The sequence below is a fragment of the Schistocerca gregaria genome, chromosome 1 (genome assembly GCF_023897955.1).
Source record: "Schistocerca gregaria isolate iqSchGreg1 chromosome 1, iqSchGreg1.2, whole genome shotgun sequence".
Classification (NCBI taxonomy): domain Eukaryota; kingdom Metazoa; phylum Arthropoda; class Insecta; order Orthoptera; family Acrididae; genus Schistocerca; species Schistocerca gregaria.
In genome coordinates, this window is record NC_064920.1 from 459,076,085 (window position 1) to 459,098,220 (window position 22,136).

The window sequence follows — 22,136 nt, forward strand, 5'->3', positions numbered from 1 at the left end:
CCACAGGTGGGTGTCGCGCCTCATGGGAATCAACGGAAACTAAAATTGACAGTACGTCTTTTACCGTCACCATTGGTACACTTGCAATGATCTGGTTCGGATAGGCAGCGACTTGTGCCATGCTTTCCCCAACTGGGGGCGTAGGAGAAGACGTTACAGACGCAGGATTGTCGGGAAAGTCCGAAGACATAGTACGAAGCTCTGGCATAAGTCTGTCATCAGGTAACTCCGAAGGGACGGTCTCGGGAGTCTCATCGGTGGAAGTTCTAGACGCTTTTGAGTCCTGAAAAGGCATCCGACGTGCTACCGTCCGGTCTGTATTGAGGGAGGGGAGAGGCCTCCTCCAACGGAATCTGTTCAGTAGAGCGCAGAAGCGAAGAGAAATCGTCTAACTCCTCACCATCTTGCGTCCGTCTACGCTTGTTCTGAAGTGGAGGTGTTGGCGGCGCGGAAGCTACAGTGGCGAAGTCCCTACACAAGCTTAACTGCGGAAATGCGCTAGAACCATCGCCCTATCGTTAGATTGCCCCTCAGAAACTCAATTAGGCACAGTAGTTGGCAGTTGGGGAACCAGGTCCGCTAACTTTAGCCTTTTACTTTGGTCATAAGTGGATTTTAAGACCGTGAAACGGCGCGGGCAAATTGTATGAACGTGTCCACTCTCACTAGATATAAGACAGGTCCCTTCCTGCCATGTGTAAATTATATGTACCCTGTATCCACAAACATGTCCGCGGATCGAACTCCGCTATTAACGATGTTGAGCATACCAGTGTTCCAGACGTACATTCCGCATACCCCCAAACGGAATGAGGATGGTCTTCAGGAACCAGTCATCAACTTCGAGCGGAAGGGTAAACACCTCCACATTCGTATATTCCACCTCCGCTTTGGGCAGAATAACCATACTATTAGAGCTGAAGCAGTGAATGAAAGGGACTTGCCGGTCGCGGTGGTCTCGCGGTTCTGGGCGCGCAGTCCGGAACCGTGCGACTGCTACGGTCGCAGGTTCGAATCCTGCCTCGGGCATGGATGTGTGTGATGTCCTTAGGTTAGTTAGGTTTAAGTAGTTCTAAGTTCTAGGGGACTAATGACCACAGCAGTTGAGTCCCATAGTGCTCAGAGCCATTTGAACCATTTTTTGAAAGGGACTTGCCTGTGCCGCAAAAGGATCCTTCCAACCTGAAGTGGATCTAGAAAATTGAGATAAGTCACCCACTATTCAAAACTAAAGTAAGCCTTGAAAATCTCTGCTGAAGAGACCTTGATCGTATCTACAACCGTCATGAATTTCTAAGGAGCTTGGCTGCACATACCGCGTGCACTTGTCAGATCTAAAACTAACGGCACCTGTGCTTGGAACGTTCCCGAGAGTCACGGACATCACGGTACAATACAAGACAGCGTCAAAATTGAATCACAAACACGAGACACCGAAAGACAATCAACGATGTGACCCACACAACGATTTACACAATACTGAGGACAAACAAAGGAGCTCTCGTAGCGCTAAGATAGAGGCGGGAAGAAGGAAAGAAGAATAAATCTTTTCGTCCCGCGTGCGAATCTGGAATGAAGGTCAGCCTCGGCCATCTGGTCACGCTTCCTCTCCGATCCAAATTCCCAAGTGCTGCTCACTACTGATGTTGTGACTCCGTTCATTCCAAATGTTTTCCCGTAAGTGGAGCAATGAGCGTATGAATTTGCATCGAAATAGTCGTATACCAGTCGAGGCGTATCTATACAGTCATACACTGAAACACCAAATAAACTGGTCTAGGTATGCGTATTCACATAGAGATCTGTAGACAGGTGGAATACGGCTCTGAGATCAACAACGCGTATAAGCCAACACGTGTCTGGCGCAGTTGTTAAATCAGTTACTGCTGCTACAATGGCAGGCTGTCACGATTTACGTGCGATTGAACGTGGTGTTATAGTCGGTGGACGAGCGATGGGACACAGCATCTCCGAGCCAGTGAAGAATTGGAACTTTCTCGTATGACCATTTCACGCGAGTACCGTGAATATTAAGAATCCGGTAAAACATCAAATCTTTGACACTGCTGCGGCCGACAAAACGTCATGCAAGAACGGGACCAACGACGACTGAAGAGACTCGCCCAACGTGACAGAAGTGCAACTCGTCCGCTAACTGCTGCAGATTCAAATGCTGTGCCATCAACAAGTGTGAGCATGCGAACCATCAAAATGGGTCAAATGGCTCTGAGCACTATGGGACTTAACATCTATGGTCATCAGTCCCCTATGACTTTGAACTACTTAAACCTAACTAACCTAGTCATCACGAGGCAGAGAAAATCCCTGAGCCAGCCGGGAATCGAACCCGGAAATCCGGGCGCGGGAAGCGAGAACGCTACCGCACGACCACGAGCTGCGGACTGCGAACCATGCAACGAAACATCATCAATATGGGCTCTCGGAACCGAAGGCCCATTCGTGAACCCTTGATGACTGCACGACACAAAGATTTACGCCTCGCTTTGGCCCGTCAACACCGATATTGGGCTGTTGATGACTGGAAACATGGTGCCTGGACGGACGAGACTCTTTCGAAATTGTATCGAGCGGATGGACGTGTACGCGTATGGAGACAATCTCATGACTCCATACACCCTGCATATTAGTTGAGGACTGTTCAAGCTGGTGGAGGCTCTACAATGGTGTTGGGCATGTGTAGCCTGAATGATATGGGAATCCCTGATATGTCTAGATACGACCATGACAGGTGACACGTACATAAGCATCCTGTCATACTGTCTGATCACCTGTGTCCATTGATGTCCATCATGCATTCCGACGAACTTGGGCATCTCAAGCAGGGAAATGCCGACCCCTCACGTCCAGAATTGTTACAGAGTGACTCTTCGGAGTTTGAACACTTCCGCTGATCACCAAACTCCCCAGACATTAACATTATTGAGCAAATCTGGGATGCACTGCAATGTGCTATTAGGAAGAGATCTCCGTCCCTCTCCTACTCTTACGGATTTATGGATATTCCTACTGGATTCATTGTGTCATTTCCCTTCAGAATTACTTCAGACATTAGTTGGGAACGTGGCGCTTCGTGTTGCGGCACTTCTGCGTGCTCTCAGGGGTGCTACACGATATTAGGCGGATGTACTAGTTCCTTTGGCTCTTCAGTGTATGTGTGATGTCTATTCTTTCAGACATGTTCGAAAGACCAAACACTACATGTAAAATTGCATTGCCATTGTGATGTAATTTACAGTGGACATGTTAATTATTACCTGAAATATTGTCGGTTATAATGCGTAGAAATGCACTGACTCTGTCAATTTTTTTCCTCGAAATTGCAAGAAAATTTACTTACACTTTTTAATGTTCTCGTATTCATATTTTCGCATTATTTTCAGGGATGACTCCTAATTGCTCATTACAACAGTAATCTTAAAGCTCTGTTTAATATTGTTTGTGGTGAAGCTTAACCAGGTGCGGCGCAGCGTTAGAAGTTGGTTTTTAGATTCCTCGAAACAGATGAAAACATTAAATGTAATTAGTGCCGCTTTTGAATCTGCTGGGTCCGTGAAAGCCTTGGAGGCGACTAAGAGACAGCCGGAAAATTGAAAGGTGCTCTCTGCGAAATTAAATTACAAAGTCCTGAAATGATTTAATACGTGAGCACCTGTCTGCGCCAGACCACGCAACTACGTCTTTTCAAGAAGAACCGCTAAGAAATCTTCTGCAGGTTATTGCAATGTGCGTAAAGTTTTCTTTCGCAGAATCATTTTCTACAGTGTTCATAAGCTGATTTCCGGTTTCTTTCACACCAGAATGGTGCTATTAAAACTTAACAAATGGATTACCGTTTTCAAATTGTGTAATATTCTTGATAAATCTTCTTCAGATTATTGTAATGTGAATGTAATTCATTTCGAAAACACTGTTTGTGCAGTGTCCAGGAACTGATTGTGAGTTTCTTCACTTAAGAATGCAACCCATAATAAAACAAAACTAAATATTACCGTGACAAAGGAGTGTAAATCTACGAGGAAAGCTGTTGTCTAGTTTCATTGTTACTGAGAACAATTAATATTGAACAATCTGTAAATCTCAGATAATATCTATATATTTTAACTGGATGTGGTCTACTTTCCAAGCATGACTGAGTTATTACAAACTAAGTACAGCACAACTGTTGTCTTCATTGAAACCGTGGTGTTTGTTCTTTTTCAGCAATCCTATAATCCATCTGAAGGTTTTAGGAACATTAGTTAAAAGATCGCCGTTGACTCTATTACGAGTAAAGGAAGAGTGCGCTCTTCCAGGTTGAATCGCGATTCAATAGGGTATCTGACAGAGGACATGTTTACATCAGAAGAGGACGTCCTAAAAGGTAGTCATGATGTATAGTTTAAACCGTTTAGCAGTAATGGTACATAGTTTAAAAGGCGTTAATAATTACATTAGCCGAGCGGTCTAAGACGCTGCAGTGATGGGCTGAGAGGCTGGTCCCGGCTGAGGTTCGTATCCCGTGGGTGTGTGTGTTTGTCCTTAGGATAATTTAAGTTAAGTAGTGTGTACGCTTAGGGACTGATGACCTTAGCAGGCTAGTCCCATAAGATTTGACACACATTTGAACAATTGAATAATTACATTAACTCCCTGTTACAGTCGTAAGGACCGCCATCGGTCCTAAAGACCGACTGAATTCAGATCTGTAGACTGGGGTATTTATGAGAACTGACAGAAAGCTCTGACGTGAGACTATGTTGGTTAAGACCGAATGAGGGATCCTAGTTCCGTTGATTTTTCATACCAGCTTGCTACAATCTCTTCACTGCACTCTCAAGTCTCTGGTTGGTTTTGTTGCGTCCTATACTTTGGTTGGTGCTTAATGTAACAGGAGGCAATTAATACACCTGTGTCTCACTCTCACAGTGGACGTTCCGCTGTATGTGTAACTTGTTCCTGGCGGCTGGTGCCCGTGAGCAATGATAGAATATCATATTTGTATGCTCTGGGAGTCCCTCTTACAGCTGTCAAGCCGTTTTCTCTGGTGTTTGGCAGATATTTGAAATTTCGTTATTGCATTGTGCACACGGAGTCGGCCCAAACAAGTACTGTTAATGGAGTCCTTTATTTTTCGCCATTGTCAAAGGAAAGTGCCGATTTGATTCTTGTTAGGAAGAAAAGAGTTTTAAAGTTGACTTTTTAAGTGCTCACTTAGTACAGCTGTCCCAATTTAGTGTAGTACGATATTCGTTTTGTTGAGATGTGCTGCCAGGGACAGTAGAACCCGAAGAATAAAATTTATTCCAGCAACCTCAATAGACTAGCTGCTATAAGGGCGTGATGAGTAAATTACACAGTGCTTAGAGCCATTTTTAAGAACTCGTAGGTTAGTGAAAAGACAGTTAAAATACAAACTAGCAATCACAGAGGTAATAAGACTGTTAGTTTCAATACAAAATAATGCAAATAGTTGGGATACAACCGATTTGAAAGAAAAGTAGGAATTAGTGCAAAGATATCCTGACTGGTAAAAAGTTACCCTGATTGACTGTATGCAATATGAAACACGGTCAAAAATGTTTTCTAATTATTGCAAATATTATTTTTCTTTTGCTCACTCCATTGTAAACAACAGACTTAATGCATTAAGATGTTCCGCATTTAAAGATTACCGTCTCTGTAACGCGTATTCACAAGTCCATGTTACTCCCGCGTCAAAATTTATTCCGAGACGCAGCTTTGTCCATACATAACGAGGCACTGATACCGAGACGCAGTGCATTCGATATTTCAACTCCCAGTATCTGATTTCCATTTTCCAGCAAGTGGACGCTTACTGACAGAAAGCTGGCGTGCTTCTGTGCTAACTAATTTCTCAGTGGGAAAAGTTCTCAGTGCTAAGTACTGAAATCGATGAATGAACTCTATCCACATGGACAGGTATAAAATGGATGGAGATAAGAAACCACGTGGTGAGTATGGAAAGAATTACCCAAAAAAAGGACATAAGCGAATGAAAATAGGCAAAGTACACTTCTTTTGCGTCGAACTATCACTTACTTCAGATACCGCTTGAATAGTAAAAATGGGAGCATCAAGTGTTTGAAGAATATTCTGAAAGTGGGCTTTCTACGACAGTTTTCTATTCATTTGAGCACCTAGAAATTTGAGCTTTTCAGGTTCAGAAATCGTATGCATATTCTGTGAAATTAAAACTTTAGGGTTTGTTGAATTGTGTGCTAGAAACTGCAAAAACTAAGTCTCACTGTGATTTAGCATTAGAATGTTTTCTGCAAGCCATGAACTTACGTCATGAACTGCACTATTTGAAACAGTGCCAATGTCGCACAAGCTCATGTCATCAGCAAATAGAAAAATTTTAGGGTCACCTGTAATGCTAGGGGCTTATCATTTATATAACGGAGAACAGGAGTGGCCCAGCACTGAACTCTGGGTCATCCCCCAATTGACTGTGCCCCATTCAGAACCCACATCATAGCCATTCTCAACACTGTGCATAATGACCTTTTTCTGTGTGTTATTAAAGTGAGAGGTGAACCAATCGTGAGCTACGCCCAGTATTCCATAATGGTCCAGTTTCTGGAGCAATATTTTGTGATCAAGACAACCAAACGCCTTAATCAAATCAAAAAAGATGCCAACTGTTCGAAATCTTTTGTTTAATCCATCCAGTATCTCAAAGAGAAAAGAGAACGTAGCATTTTCAGTTCCAAACCACTTCTAAAACCGAACTGTACATTTAATAGCAAATTATGTGAAATAAAATGATCAATTATCCTTACAGACACAGCCTTTCCAATAACATTAGCAGAAAATGATGGCACAGAAATAGGTCTAAAAATGCCTCCATTATCCCTTCTCCGTTTTTATAACGCGGCTTTACTATTGAGTGATTTAATAGTTCAGACAACGGACCATTCTTAAAGGAAAAATTACAAATATGACTTAAGTACAGGGCTAACATGTGTAGCCCAGTACTTCAGTATTCTGCTACACACTCCATCATATCCAAGAGCGTTCTTAGTCTTCAGTGATTTAATTATTGACTCAATCTCCCACTTGCTGCATCATAGAAGAGTAGTTTAGACATCAATCTGGGAAAGGCATTTTCCAAGAAAATTATATGATTCCCTGTAGAAACTAAGTTTTTAATCCATTCACCAGAAATGCTCAGACAGTGATTGTTAAATACTTTACTTATATTTGACCTATCAATAACAGAAATATTTTTACTACGAACTGACTTTCTACCCTCGACCTTGTGCTGCTGACTAGACACTTCCTTACAACTGACCATATGGTTTTAATTTTATTCTGTGAATTAGCTATTCTATTGCGTACCACGTACTCTTTACCTTTCTAGTAAAATGTTTAAGCACCTTAAAATACTGTTTGTAATGGGCTACTGTAGCTCGATTGCGACTACTTCTAAACTTTTGATATAATTCCCACTTTGTTCTACATGGTACCTTTATCCCGCTAGTCAGCCACCTAGGCTGCCTTTTACTGCTAACACCTTGTTCAGAACGTTCTAATGGAAAGCAAGTTTCAACCAGCATGAGAAATGTGTTAAGAAAAGCATTATATTTGTCTGCACTATAAACGTCCTACCACTCTTGTTTCTTAACAAGATTTAAAAAAACACTCTATTTCCATTAGATTAGCTTTCCTGCATAGTTTGTGATTATATATAACTTTTGGTTGGATACAAAAATCTTTTTGTGTTAAAATTTGTGAATCACGATCTGAAAGGCCATTCACAGTTTTACTAACAGAATACCCATCTAGTAACGAAGAAAGAGTAAAAATATTGTCTATGGCTGTGCTACTGTTCCATTGCACCCTGTTTGGAGGGAACACAGTCTGCATCAGGTCATATTAACTTAGCAGATCTTCCAACATCCTTTTTCTTGCACAATCACGTACAAAATTAATATTGTAGTCATCAAACATACATAATTTGTGGTACTTCATATAAAGTGAACCAAGAGCCCTCTCTAGCTTAAGCATAAATCCTCTGAAGTCAAGGTCGGGGGACCTATAAATAACAACAATTAGAAGTTTTAGTCTGACTAAATTCAACTGCCGCTGCACAGCAACCAAAATATCTGTCCAGTGCAGTGCCGTGATACGTCTACGGAGTCGAATGGAATTCTGTTTTTTACGTACATGGCCATTACTCCACTCTGCAAAGGACTCTTTGAAAAACAGCCAGCTAATCTCTATCCTGGTAAAGGAAGCCTCTGCATTGTCAAATTATTTGACTTGTGCTCCGATATACCAATAATGTCAGGGTCAACAGTTCACTAACATTAATACTTCTTATATTTTGATGAAGTACCCTAATTCCTTCACTACTTTGATACCTGTCCTCCTTTGAAGGTGGTTGCTTTGTTAGAGGGACTTCCTTTAAGCAGGAATACCTATAAGCTGACTTCAATCTAAAAAAAAAAAAATTATGCAGCTCTAGCACCAACTACCACAGGAATTTTCCGATGAGTGATGCCACCACCCACTACACAGTCACCTACAATAGTGCTCATCATCTTTCAATATCACTAACAGTGATGAGCGTCAATATCAATGTAGATCATGAACTGCAGCGCTCAGTTACTAGCCACTGAATCGGAAATACCAAAGGAAACTATGCTCTTAGAGGCAGCTACGAATTTCATTTGTTGCGACAACTGTTAACGTAGTTTACAACGCCTTTGGAAAGTTCTTGTGAAAAGCATGATGAGCTGAACGCAGATGTGGGTTTTCGATCTGGGTAATCTGTATATTAACGCTGTCAAACTATTGGAACTTGTACGGCTCGTGGAAGAGTTGTTGGCGTGATCTGCAGAGTGCGGAGCTTCTAGTCCTCTTTCCAGAGGAAGCTGTAATTTCGGACCAACTCTGGTCATAAGACCGCAGATGATTCACAGGTGCACGGCCTGGAATTCCTGGCTCGCTCTCGGGTCAGCGGTTTTTAATCTGAGGGCCGTCGCCCAAACGGCACGTGCGCGCGGCTCAAATTCTGCACATGCCGGAAGCGTACTCACATCTGAGCCACCGCTGCCCCTATAGACCTTCCGGTGGTATGAGCTTCGTAGCTGCCTCCGCTACTGGGAAATGACAGACAAGCTTTCGGGAGCTCATGCTTTTTTCACACGCAGATACCGTTGCAGAAATAGGGTTCCCCTGCAATGAGATCACAAAAGGAGGATATGAGAGATGTATCAGACCACTACGTTTCAACGTCACGACAGCAAGGCACACAGTAGGCCTGCTCGTCCAGCGCTCAGCAGTAAATCTCAAATCACATTGCGGAAAGAGGCCTTACATAGGTCGAAAACCTATGTTGTTCCTGATTCATAACACATCAAGAGAGTATTTGAAACTGATGATGCGTCTTGCATTCATGTGGGTTAAAAAGCTCACGAGCTGTCAATGAAGAACATAATATTGCCATTAGATTAGCTTCCCTAAATAGTTTGTGATTATATATACACTGCCCAGTCACATTATTGTATCAACGGTCAGAAGCCTGAATATGGTAACCAACGATAGTTGCATACTTGTGTCGAGCCAGTGTGCCTTCCAGAATGACCACCTTACTAAGGGGAGGCCACTAAAGCATTCCCCAGGCCGTAAACCGCTCAGTCCTTCGACCTGGACCATTGTTGCAGTGTTTACGTTCAGACGTTTCACGCCATACACCCTAAAGGCCATCTGTCCGATGGAGCATAAAACTTGATTCAACTGAAAAGGCCAGCTGTAGCCACGCAGTGGACGTCCAGCTGCCTTAGTTGTGGCAGATTCCAGACTTGGTCGCCGATGAACAGCAGTCAGCTTGGTTAAATGAACCAGGCGCCTGCTGCAGAGGCCCGTGCGATTCTGCGTAAACCGAACGGTCGTTGAGGAGACACTGGGCGAACAGTTGTTCAACAGCTCCACGTCTGTTCTCCCGTACACATCTCCGCAGCCGTCACTCAGCGATGTCATCCATGGTCCGCGACGCACCGCAGTTGCCTCAGAGCCAGTTTCAGAAAGCGCATTTTTCTATGCACTGTATCATTTACCCAAGACGCCACACGAACAGCTTACAAGGTTAACTAAACCGCTACGGCTCAATTACACAGCTACCCAAGGGAATAGGAAACTAGGGATCATTTCTGAAGGACGAACTTGTAGTTGTACATAATTTTCGTTTCCACAAGAGCACCGATTTCATTATTACAACATTACAGAATCGAAAAAAAATGGAAATATAAAACTTTAATTCGGACCTTTGTCCTCTTAAAGAAATTACACCTGGCTTAACCGTCTGCCCCTTTCGCTTTTTTCCATTTTTTTACTGCTACAACGCACAAATTTGTTTTTCACAGGCTGAATTACATTAAACACAATTAAGAATTTAATTAAACAGTTAATTTGAATCAAGCCGAATTCAAACAGCCATAAAATGACCAAAACTTCATGGGCACAAGGGAAAAATAAAAATGTAATAAAAGTGAACCGGCCACATAACAGTCCACGGTCGAAAAATTCTTATACTAAAACACAAGGTGGCCAAAGAAGGAGAATACGGAGTTGAAAACATCACCAAACAGAAATGGTAGCAAGGGTTACAGCGTTCCCCAACAATAAGCAAATAATTAAAAGTTACATTAAATAAGAATGACGGTTGTTATCTCAACCAATAGTATAATGTTTAAATAACTTCCAGAAGCAATAAGGTTATAAAAAGGTAGCCTTTCTTAATAAATAAATGGAATGACTCAACATCGTTCTAAAATTTCAACTGAACTTTAAAGAGCAGCATTAAAGGTCATAACGGCGCTTGGAAAAAATACACGGCGGAAGACACACAGCGAGAGCTTTCGCTGTCCAAAACTTGTGTACAGGACCACATAAACTGGCAGATGTGTAATTCGACTGGGCCTAACGTAAGTACCCCTGACAATGATTCGTAAGCAGCACCGATCCCGGAGCACAAGTAGTCTTAAAAAAATTCCCTGCAGCACAAATAAATTCCAGGAAGTGCAGGCTTCAATCACAGCCAAGATTATAATCTATAACAATTACGCTACCAAAAGTTAATGCAAATTCTTACGGAGCGTTCCTGGAAAATTAACAGTCTTCTAAGAAGTTAGCAACAATTTAAGACGCCACTTACCGTAGGCTTAACGAAATTCCCGCATTAAATAATAATACCAACTGTTGCTGCAACAAGTTATTAAACCAATCCCGAGCCAATTGTGTTGAATTATATGTGTGCTGGACACGAACAGAGTCCCAGCCACGTTCAGACCGACCAGTGTGTCCTAAACCAGACTAAAATTTCCAAAACCACTTAAAATAACACTCACTGTACATGCCCTGAAGGAGAATAGCACATTAGCCTCAATGAATAAGCCACTGTGGAACCAACTTGAGATCCACCCTGAACTGATCTCCGACAGAATCCATATACGACCAAACGTCTCACACATCTTCACCGGTTAACATCAGAAAATGAATCATACGTAACTTAATGCTTCTAGTTACGCGATGAGAAGATGTCCAGCATGAGACGACGGACCCGCCACCGTTTTGCGCTCAAAAGGCTCCGACTAATCAGCACCGTACACCCGGGACACGGTCAAACGACGAGGACGGCGAGGCCCAGGCACAGAAATTGGAGACGCGGGCTTCCTTTAAAAACAATGTTTCCTCGTCGAACGCCGACCGGAGAGGGATCCCGGCCACACACCAAGCCAGAAAACCAAAGGCGAAACAGTCAGAGATAAAATACCAGAAAAACAGAGGCGGTGGTCACTCTTATGTGACTGGACCATGTATTGGAATAAATTCTGCTAGTATGGAATACCATTAACTTTTCTCCGAGCATCTCTAAACTGAACTAATTCTCAGGTATAGATCACACTTCACCATAAACATCAACTCTCTGGCAACATGTTTTTCTATTTATGTTAATAAAAATTAAAAACTTTTCACCGAAAAAAATTTATTAAGTACTTATACTTGGAAGACTGATATGGTTAAATCAGCATAGAACAGGATAGCATAGTAAAAATTCGGATAATTAAATAAATTTGAGAAAAACATATTTAGATACTGCTGTCAATTTAGAAAGTTAAAATAATTACGTATCAGTAAAAGAAAAAATATGTGATTCGATAACAAGTGTACTAACTCTGTTAACTTCAAAACAAAGCTCTGAAACAGTTATTTGTTTATGCATTAGAGATGATTCGTTTTACATTCTTCTGTTTGTGGAAGTTAACAAATGTAATTTTCGTTCTCAGCACTTGCACAGTCGCTGAGTACCAATCATTGAAAACTGTCAAATTCGCCATTTTCATAAAATAACAACACAACCAATTTTATCCATAGCCAAAAATCGATTTCTTTAAAATAAAATAAAATAAAATAATAAGATTAATAAATTGCTAGGTTTTAATCGTCAGTACAAATTTCCAATAGTTATTACACATTTCTGAAAACTTGCAAACATTTCGTGACGTTAGGAAAAGGGGTTTCCTGCTGTGTAACCCACGTCAAGTCTTTAGACGAACAGGACTCGCTACACAGCATCACGGGGACACTTTGCAGTAGTTCCGCTCCCGCCCGTGAGAATCGCTCGACGGATGAAAATTCATGGTATTCTATATCGGCCGACTATTTCATAATACCAGAAGTTCATATATGTGACTTGTCGTTATGTAGCTAAAGTGGCCTATGAACGTGAGTTGCTTAAAAACAAATGGTTCTCTGCCGAAACGATGGATGTCGTTGTGAAATCTCCAAATTATTTTTCGCCGAAATGGGCTGATTGGTTTAGTCTGGTGCGACGGACACGTTCTTGCAATATCCTGGTTATACCAGTCTAAGAAGAACATTTCGATGAGAGAGAGCTCGAGATGTCGGAAATGGCCCTGCAAGTTTTTGGGATTTGTAGTTGACACCATTGTAATCTGGCCCCACAGTATGGCATCGCCAGATGTATGTCTGCAACACTTCAGTTCTCTTCATCCTAATATAGTGTGTACAGTGGAGATAAGGCCAGCGTAATAAGAGCATAAGAAGAAGTCGTGGTCTTAATCGTTAATGCAACTCCAACTTCTTACATGTTTTATACAGTAGACCCTAATTGTAAAATCCAAGTTCTAGGGTGAAGCCACTTGGCGGTCGCCACCATATTGAAAGAATCGGCCGAAACTGCGGCGAAATCATTATTTACCTATGTCTCTCCTGTCCGACACAAATTTCTATTAAAGTAGCCTAAACAAATCTTGTAGAGCGCTTAAATTTCTCACAAGGTTCTATTTACAGTTTTCCGTCTGTTATAGGTACCGAGACAAAGAGATCAGCAAGGGAACTGAAAACCAAAGTCCGTCATTGCCACTGTTAACGCTTCACAGTGCTTAGTATCCCCTTTACTTCTCCAGGACGAGTCGCCCAGAACTGCGAAAACGTCGAGACTCTTACCTCTTCTTCATTTTTATTTGAACGATCCGTGCGAATCGATTGTTAATGTTTTTGACGATGAGTATGTGATAAGTTTGAATTATTAGTCTCAGAAGGAGTGAATTGTTGGAGCCTGAATGCTTCTCTGATTGAGAAATTTTGTTGTTAAGCTTGGAGCATTTCACCTGCTGAAGTCATTTACGGCGTGCAGTGGGTTTCTCATGGGTGAAATAAATATTACCAACCATTTATACAGAAGTAGCACATGAAATATACTTTCATGTCACCTGTGAAACATACGCGGTGTTCACATTAAAGTGACAGGACCATGCAATTCAGCCCCCACAGGCGCAGAGTCCAGCGAATTGAAGCCGATCGCCCGCATCTCGTGGTCGTGCGGTAGCGTTCTCGCTTCCCGCGCCCGAGTTCCCGGGTTCGATTCCCGGTGGGGTCAGGGATTTTCTCTGCCTCGTGATGGCTGGATGTTGTGTGATGTCCTTAGGTTAGTTAGGTTTAAGTAGTTCTAAGTTCTAGGGGACTGATAACCATAGTGCTCAGAGCCATTTGAAGCCGATGTAAAACTTTCAATTTAGGTATGAGACAATTATATAGCGTGCAGGCATGTTGCTACGTACCAAAAGCTTATAATATTTAAAAATATCGCAGGATATGCCCGCCGACAGTACGGTATAGAACTTTCAATACGATAAAGAATTCAAGATTTTTGGGTGAAGTTCTTTAGTATGTCCCTGTCATGTAAACATAATGTCAAAGAACAAACACAAAAGAGTGTCGTGCGGGGACATAGCGATATTGTTGCTGTTGATTTCTAAGGACAGTGCGTCTGGGGCTAAGAAATCTTTCGATATCGAAAGAAAAACCGGCCTTTTCCGCCGGAGATTCGTGTCCTCCCTCGAGCATGGGTGTGTGTGTTGTTCTTAGCATAAGTCAGATTAAGTAGTGTGTAAGTCTAGGGACCGATGCTGTCAGCAGTTTCGTCCCTTAGGAAATCGTACGTATTTGAAAATTTTGAAAGAAAAAGACAGAAAATATCGCTGCTGCTATTTTCATGAAAGTAGGTCCTCACAGCTTCTTTTATTATGTAGAACTATCCCATTATTTGGCTTTCAGGTACTTTAATATTATCAGAATAAATGGTCACTCTGCAACGGAGTGTACGCTATAGCAGTGTGCCTGGACGGATAAGTTGGTAGAACATTTGCCCGCGTAGGGAACAGGGTCCCGGTACGAATCCGCTTTGCCGGGAACTTGCAGTTTAGTATCAATTTTATTAAAATGAGTATGTTCCCGGGGCTTGAAAAAAAGTATCATTAATTGCGACAAAAGTTTTATTGGCAGTGCACGTTGTCACGTTCCTTGTTGAGATAATTTATAGTACGGCTTTTCGACACGTTGATAAAGAAAGAAAGAGAGGAAGAGAGAAGTACAAGAATGAAATCTCCAACTTGATATTAGAGGTGGAGTACCAGCGCAAACTTGTTCCCTCAGATCCACTGGTTCTTAATTTGAGTTTAACGCAAAATGTTTCTTTGTGGTGAAGAAATAACGGAGAAATATCTTCAAAGACAGACTATGTTTCCCATGATATCGTGTGATTCTGTACATAAGGATGAGAAGCTGTAAGTGAGAGATGATCGTCGAAGAAGAAGTAGATTGCGGTGATCCGTGGTCTCGGCAAGGGATTAAATGTATTGTTCAAGTACGTTTAGGCTGTGACTTGCTGGCTCAACATAATATATATATATATATATATATATATATATATATATATATATATATATATATATATATATATCATGTGTCTTGCTATGAAACGTTGAGGTGGATAAAGCTGTGTCAGACATTTAGACTTATCTGCTCAGCAATTCAGATGAGTGTCAGATTTCACTAGAAGAATTAATCGATACAATAGTGGTTTTCAGCGTAACATAACTGTCGGAGACAAACTTGAAAACCATTATGGTGACGACATCCTTTTTGTTGAAAGGGGGGGAAAATGTCCGCAATTTGTTTCATAAATACTGAGTGCATTGTACAGGGTGGTCAACATAAGTCAGAAAAACGTGTAAGGGTGACGCGTTGAAGGGCGCGTAGAGAAGTAATTTTTAACAAAAAAATTCAATACGTTGCACCGTTTCCGAGTTAATTAGCACTGAGTTAGCCAATCAGGCAGTTGCGCGCGCAAATTCAAGCGGCCCTCCAGAGACGGTGATGCCAAATGTAGTCTTCGTTTGGATTAAACCAAATAACACAGTGACACAAGAATTGGATGTGAAACGGTAGTAAGGGTCGAACCTGAGCTGGAGGCTGAAAAGTCTCGTGTGCTTTCATCTACGATATGAGAACTGAGACTAATTGTATCCGGCGGTTCGCTTGAATTAGCTCGCACAACGGGCTAACTCCAATGCTATTAACACGGAACCGACGAACGTAATTACTTCACAGCACAACCTTCCCTGCAACCCTCTTACAAGCTTTTCAGACTGTTTATGACTACCCTTTAGGATATTAAATCGGCGACTCCACGTACTCTATCAGAGATTTACGAGACACTGATGGGCAAAGGCAAACAAGGAAGAAAGTGGAATGGAAAAGAAATTGAACTACCTTGTAGGACGCTCATCACGACCACGCTGTTTTCGATTCATCATTTCTTACTAATATAGATGCTTATATTAACAAAAAAATGTATCTAGAAAGTTCATTGATTTTGTTCAGGCGTTGAGTTTACATTCACCTAAAAGACACAACTCTATGTGGCGGTACGCCACATAACGTGATGAAAAATAGTATTGAAGACATTTGCAAATATAACAAAACCGACGTCGTAACGAAATAAATATTATCGCAGAAAAATCACAAAGACTCTATAATCAAATAATATGATCTGCGAATATAATTGCAACCTCTGTTCCTTTTGAAAAAACGATCGCTCTCACTTCACTTTTGTTTCTTGGTAGTGCAAGAAGCCATTTTGTAACGAGGCACGAAAACATGTAAGTTTCATGTAATATTTAGCCTAAGTATAATGAAATATTACTTAAAAGTGCCGCAAATTTTTTTCTGTGACTACTCCTATATTTATAAAGTGGTATATTTCAATATTTTATGCAAATTTCATTGGGGAAAAATGGCGCAGACGTCTGCGTCTTTGTTCTAAATGATAACGGCCCAGAGTCGTAAATTGTAAATGTCGGAGAATTCTCTTGATTAGCGGTCCTTCCTTTTAAACAGTAAAGGTAATCAGTTTTCCCAATATTGGATCATAATTGAGTAAAGCGAGATCAGTAAACTTCAAACGATCCCCACTAGGCGAAATTACGAGAATCTCCATTGTGTTGCATTATCATAGAAATAAAATATGATTACCAAAAGTTCACTGCAGAAATAAATATAGCTGTATATCTGAGATATCGTGTGTTGCTGGTCTCCTTTAATATAAAAACATTGTGTCGGGCAAATTAACTACGTGAAGTACCACAACTAAGTCACTGACGTAAATATTTTTCCAGTTGTGAAGCACCCAGAATAACACCAAATGCTACTTTTCATAACATGTAAAAACCAATACATAAAAAGGAACCACGACATCTACCTAAACAATCTGTCATTCATCATCCGGATATTCCACTTCAATGTAACACTATTATGCAGTTCTTATTTGAGACAGCTGCTTTTGCTATAATCGTTATCGGTAAAGTGTCAAATCAAGGCATTTACAGACTTCATAGGCAATTACAGAACCCTAGCACAATTGTGACATGGTGTTACATATAATTTGTTTTAATACTTTTTCTAAGAAATGTATAAAATATCTAGGTATTTTATCAAAATTTGAAAACACATAGGCAAAGTATAAAATTACAGCGAAATAGCACGTTCTAACTATAAATTTATATATTAAATGATAGTAAAATAAGAACTTGAAAAGTTCAAGTTGTGTATGTCTGAAAGCTGGCTTAGTCCTTCTGCTTCCGTCGACAGGTTCACTGAACTGTACGAGAACTCGATCATGGTGTGTCATATTAACATAATTAGTAGTCAACTGCTTTATAATCTTCTTCGTCCAATCTCGTCCACCATGGCCAATAGAAGAATGGGTCTCATAAAGTATGCTAAAGAACCCACAATATCAGAATTGTTCCGTGGACGCACAATACACGATACTTCTTCATTAACCAATGACGACAAGTTTCCTTCTTGTCATAGTGTTAGGTGTATTTATGTGCCTTATTATTCGTTATAGGAATCGTCTGTTGGGAAAACAATGTTTCTTGAAAAATTACTTCTTATTATCTGTTAGTACGCATAAAATCTTTGTTCCGTTGCATTTGCACAATCGTCAGCCACAGAGCCTTCACGATCATTACTTGCAGTGTCTGTTATATCGAAAGTGACACTAAAACAATTGAACTCGAACCGAACTATACTGAAACTATTACAACAATGATGTCTGTGGATCTTCTGACTGTCAAAATACTTAACCCATAGATTCTCAGGTCATTATTTGGTCATGCACTGTCCCTGGTGCCGTCTTAGGGACCGCTGTATTTAAATAGCCATATAGAATGGCATTCAGCAATTTAAGTGGAGCAGTTCAGACTTTATGCAGATGGCTACATTAATACCACACAAAAAATATATACGCAAATAAATTTTTAAATTTATTTTTACGAAAAAAGGCTTTTAACGAGAAAACTACACAAAATGAACTTAATGTTGCATTGTAATCTTAATGCGATGAAAACTCAAATTCCCTGCAATCCTAATTTTATTGTTCATTATACATGTAATAATAAAACATAAGTAACTTTCACAGAACATTTTAAAAATTGAAAATTCCACTTTTTTTTAGGTCTGTGGTTTCCTTGTACGTGGTTTTCTTTGAAATCGCTGAAAATTTTTGTAGAGATTTCAAGTCAGAGTGGGTTCTTGCAATAGGGGCAAATATAAGGTGTATCTCTCTTCTACTTTTTGATCACAGGAGGGGCATGTTTTGCGTTTTCCCATTCGTTTTACGACTTCTACTCTTGGTTCTGCTACACGCAAGACGGGGTAAATGATACACGAGTTCACAGGGTATATGATACTTGTTGACTCGCTTTTCGTCTGTGATGTCACCAAGTAGTTTACAAGCTTCTTCAAAAATTAAAACGTTCCACCAGAGGATTGTCGTTACAGGAATTGTTAAAGACAAACGCATTCACCCCCCTTATGTCCAACAACCAGAAAAATGATACTATTGGCCATGGTTGGAAGAGGCTTCGACGAGCAGCGATATTTGTTTGGAATTAATATGTTTCTAGTAGAATCCCTAGCTAAAGGTTCAGTCTCCACACTTCTGTCTTCATCATTTCTTTCATACATTGGCTTAAAGTGACAGGCATTCTTTTGAATACTTGGGCGAAGTATTAAATAAAATTGATTTCATACCTTGCCTAATGATTTTTTATATTCTATATATTGCCTAGTCACTCCACAAAATGCCAGAGTTGGCAATTTTCCCATAGCATGTACACCTTGATCGGATGTAGAACGTTCCATTCAATAGGATGCATTCCAGCTGTGACACCTGTTTCCTCCATACGGCCAAATCGAAACAATCAGCGGGCCTAGAGCTTATCTTAAAGCGAATTAGTGGGTACATTTGATTGTGTTCCTTCAAAATGCTTTCGGTAAGTGCAGAATAGCACTTGGTGGAATATCTGAACTGGAGACTTTGCACAGGCGCATTATGTATCAGAAGATATTTTATCGTCATCAGCTAACACTCTTTGGCAGTATGTAAAATTGTCCACATTTCCTCCTATTCATGGATGGAATGAACCTAAGAATGGGATAATATTTGATGGAAATTATGAAATGGTACAGACATTATGTCCACTTTTTATCAACAGACGCATCTACTCACTATATCACAGTGCTTTCGAAATAGCCAGTGACAAGAGCCGCTCTCATAATCAACAAACTAGGTTAATATGGTTTGAGCAGCATTCCTACATGAAATGATTCGATGTACTTGCAACCGGAAAGTTGTTCAGCTTGAGAAGTTCCATTGCTGGACTTGACGGACTTCATCTGCTGATGTCATTTAAGAAGTGCCTTGAGTTTATCGTGGCTGCAGGGTTTTTTACAGAGATGTTATCAACCATCTGTACAGCAGTAATACATACTCAAGAGCTGTTAGAGGTAATATTTTGGAGGCCTAAGTTGAGATCTGAAGCGGTTGATGATCGGCAGCATCAAGCTTAGTAATGATGAACTTGAAGCTATGGGGGACATGCATTCTAATAAAGATAAGTATGTGGTACTGAATTCCCAAGGCAATAAGGATTTTGAGGCAGTTGATAAAATTTTTAAAGGTGACTGTCCTGTTTCCCGTCCTGCGTAGTAGGAACTGGAATCTCCATCTTGCAACTGTCCGAACTGTCCGCAAAATGGTACCATTCTTTCACGCAGCCACCCACTGGATATATACCAAACGTGCACCTCTATGCCCTCAAGATTTATTGAAATGAAAATAGAAGATGGATCCGATAGCGTGTTAAAGATTTGCAAAAGACTGCTATAATTCGACATACCCACATGTTTTGGGCAGAGATGTGGTCTGACATGACAATAGAGCAAATTATGATGACACTGATGACTGACTCGATGACGTGCGATTATGGAATTATCGGTTCTTCGCTGGACTACTGGATTCTTTGAACTGCATATGTCTGTGAGGGTACAGAGTCATTCTGTCAGGTTGAATCAGGAACGTCAGAACAGCGTATGGACATGACGACTACACGAATCGGTATGGATGAGCAAGACGCCCAAACTCTCACAGACTCGTTTGTTTGGCAGGAAACGTTTCCTGCAACAAACGCGATTATTTTCATAGACAGTGGTACGATCGGGTACAGCAAAGTCGCTTGTCACATACCTCATGAAATGAGGGAAATCACTATGTCTAAAACTATTAACCAGAACTTCAGAGATCAACAATTAAAACATGAGGATTTAGTAATTTCTCTGGCAGTAACGACAAGCAGTGTAAAAAATGAGGGTGTGATTTCGGCAGTACATACATTGATGCTCTTATATTTTATGTGTACTGCGATAACGACTGGAAGTGAACCTGAAGAGTACTTGTCGTTACTCCTGTCCTCAGAGTAAGGCAAGCGCAAAGGAACGAAGTCCATATTTTATTTGTATTTCAACCCACTATAAAATGATACAAAGTTGGGAAGCAACAAAATACGTGAAGTTGATGGAGGAAATGTAGTGGAAATGTAGTGGTGTACGCAGCCAAGCTTAACCTTTTTCTTACATTTTCCAGCAACACAACAGGTATTCACACAATCATTATGGTGCCAGCTGAATAATTGACTTCAATGGCTGTCGTGATACGGTTTAAAACAGAAGGACAAGCAGAATGGCAACCTCTGCTGAGGTTTCACTTCGCGAATGTATTCACCCACGGATGTTACTGCATTAATTTCTCTAATCAGAACAGCGTTTGAACGATTACTGTGAAAGCAGAAGAGGATGCTGATTTATTATCAGTACATGTAATTTTTTTTAAATCCAATGCTTAAATATTTTAACATTCCTATGTACTACGTCGTTTACTAATCTTAATTTTATACTGCAGTTATGTTAATAATATATGTAGCTGAAACGTATGTTTTAATAATGCTAATATCTGCAAATAAAATATGCCAAAAAAGAAAAAATCCTGGTTGGGAAATTCAAAACTCGTTATTCGCTTACTTCATATAGTTTTGGATTTGATTTCAGAGGGCCTTAAAGAAACAGAATATTCTCGTCCTGCATAAAACTTTATACTGTACTACAATGTTGTTGACCACTTATCCTCAAACCTGCATTAGAAACGAGATACTCACGAAGAATAAAATCTAGTTGTACATTTTACTTACACTCATTCTTTCGACTTAGTCTTTTAACCTGTAAAAGAGAGATAAAAAATTTATGTGCAACTTTGTAAGAAATTTTATGCCCCACAAAATTCATTCGGCCTACTTTATCCGAAAATGGAAAGAAGATATATGGAGAAAGAAACTATTTTGGTTTGATTTCGGCTGAATTTTTCAATATAGCGCCGCGTGCGTAGTCTAAATGTAATACAAAACTGGAACTACCGGAACGACTGAAATGACAAATCACTACTCGCACTCGTCTTGATAGAGAAAAACGGTGAACTGCCGTTTTTGGACGCAACTGGGTGGTGTATTGTAAACCAGGGCAAACGTACTTATACTTTACGGGTCACTGTCTGTCACCTTCATTCGTAACGGAACTAGGCCACAACGGATTCTGTCACATTATCCGATGAGCTACGCCATTTCTGTACCGTATTCATGCAAAATGGATGTTCCGAACGGGGATTCGCCATGTCTTAATCTCTCCATTGGTCAACCAATGAGAGGAACTAGAAGAAAGTGAAGAAGGAAGAGGAATGGTCATCAGCGGTGCGTCTTCGAAGATTGGGAAAGTTACTGAAGAAACATTTAAAGCTTCTTCTGACAGCCTACAAAACCAGAGCTGTTCTAGATCCAGTGAAAGACATTCTGTGTTTGGTAAAGTCTAAAATAGATAAAATACATGAAGTTGCGGCAAGTCATACGCCGGGC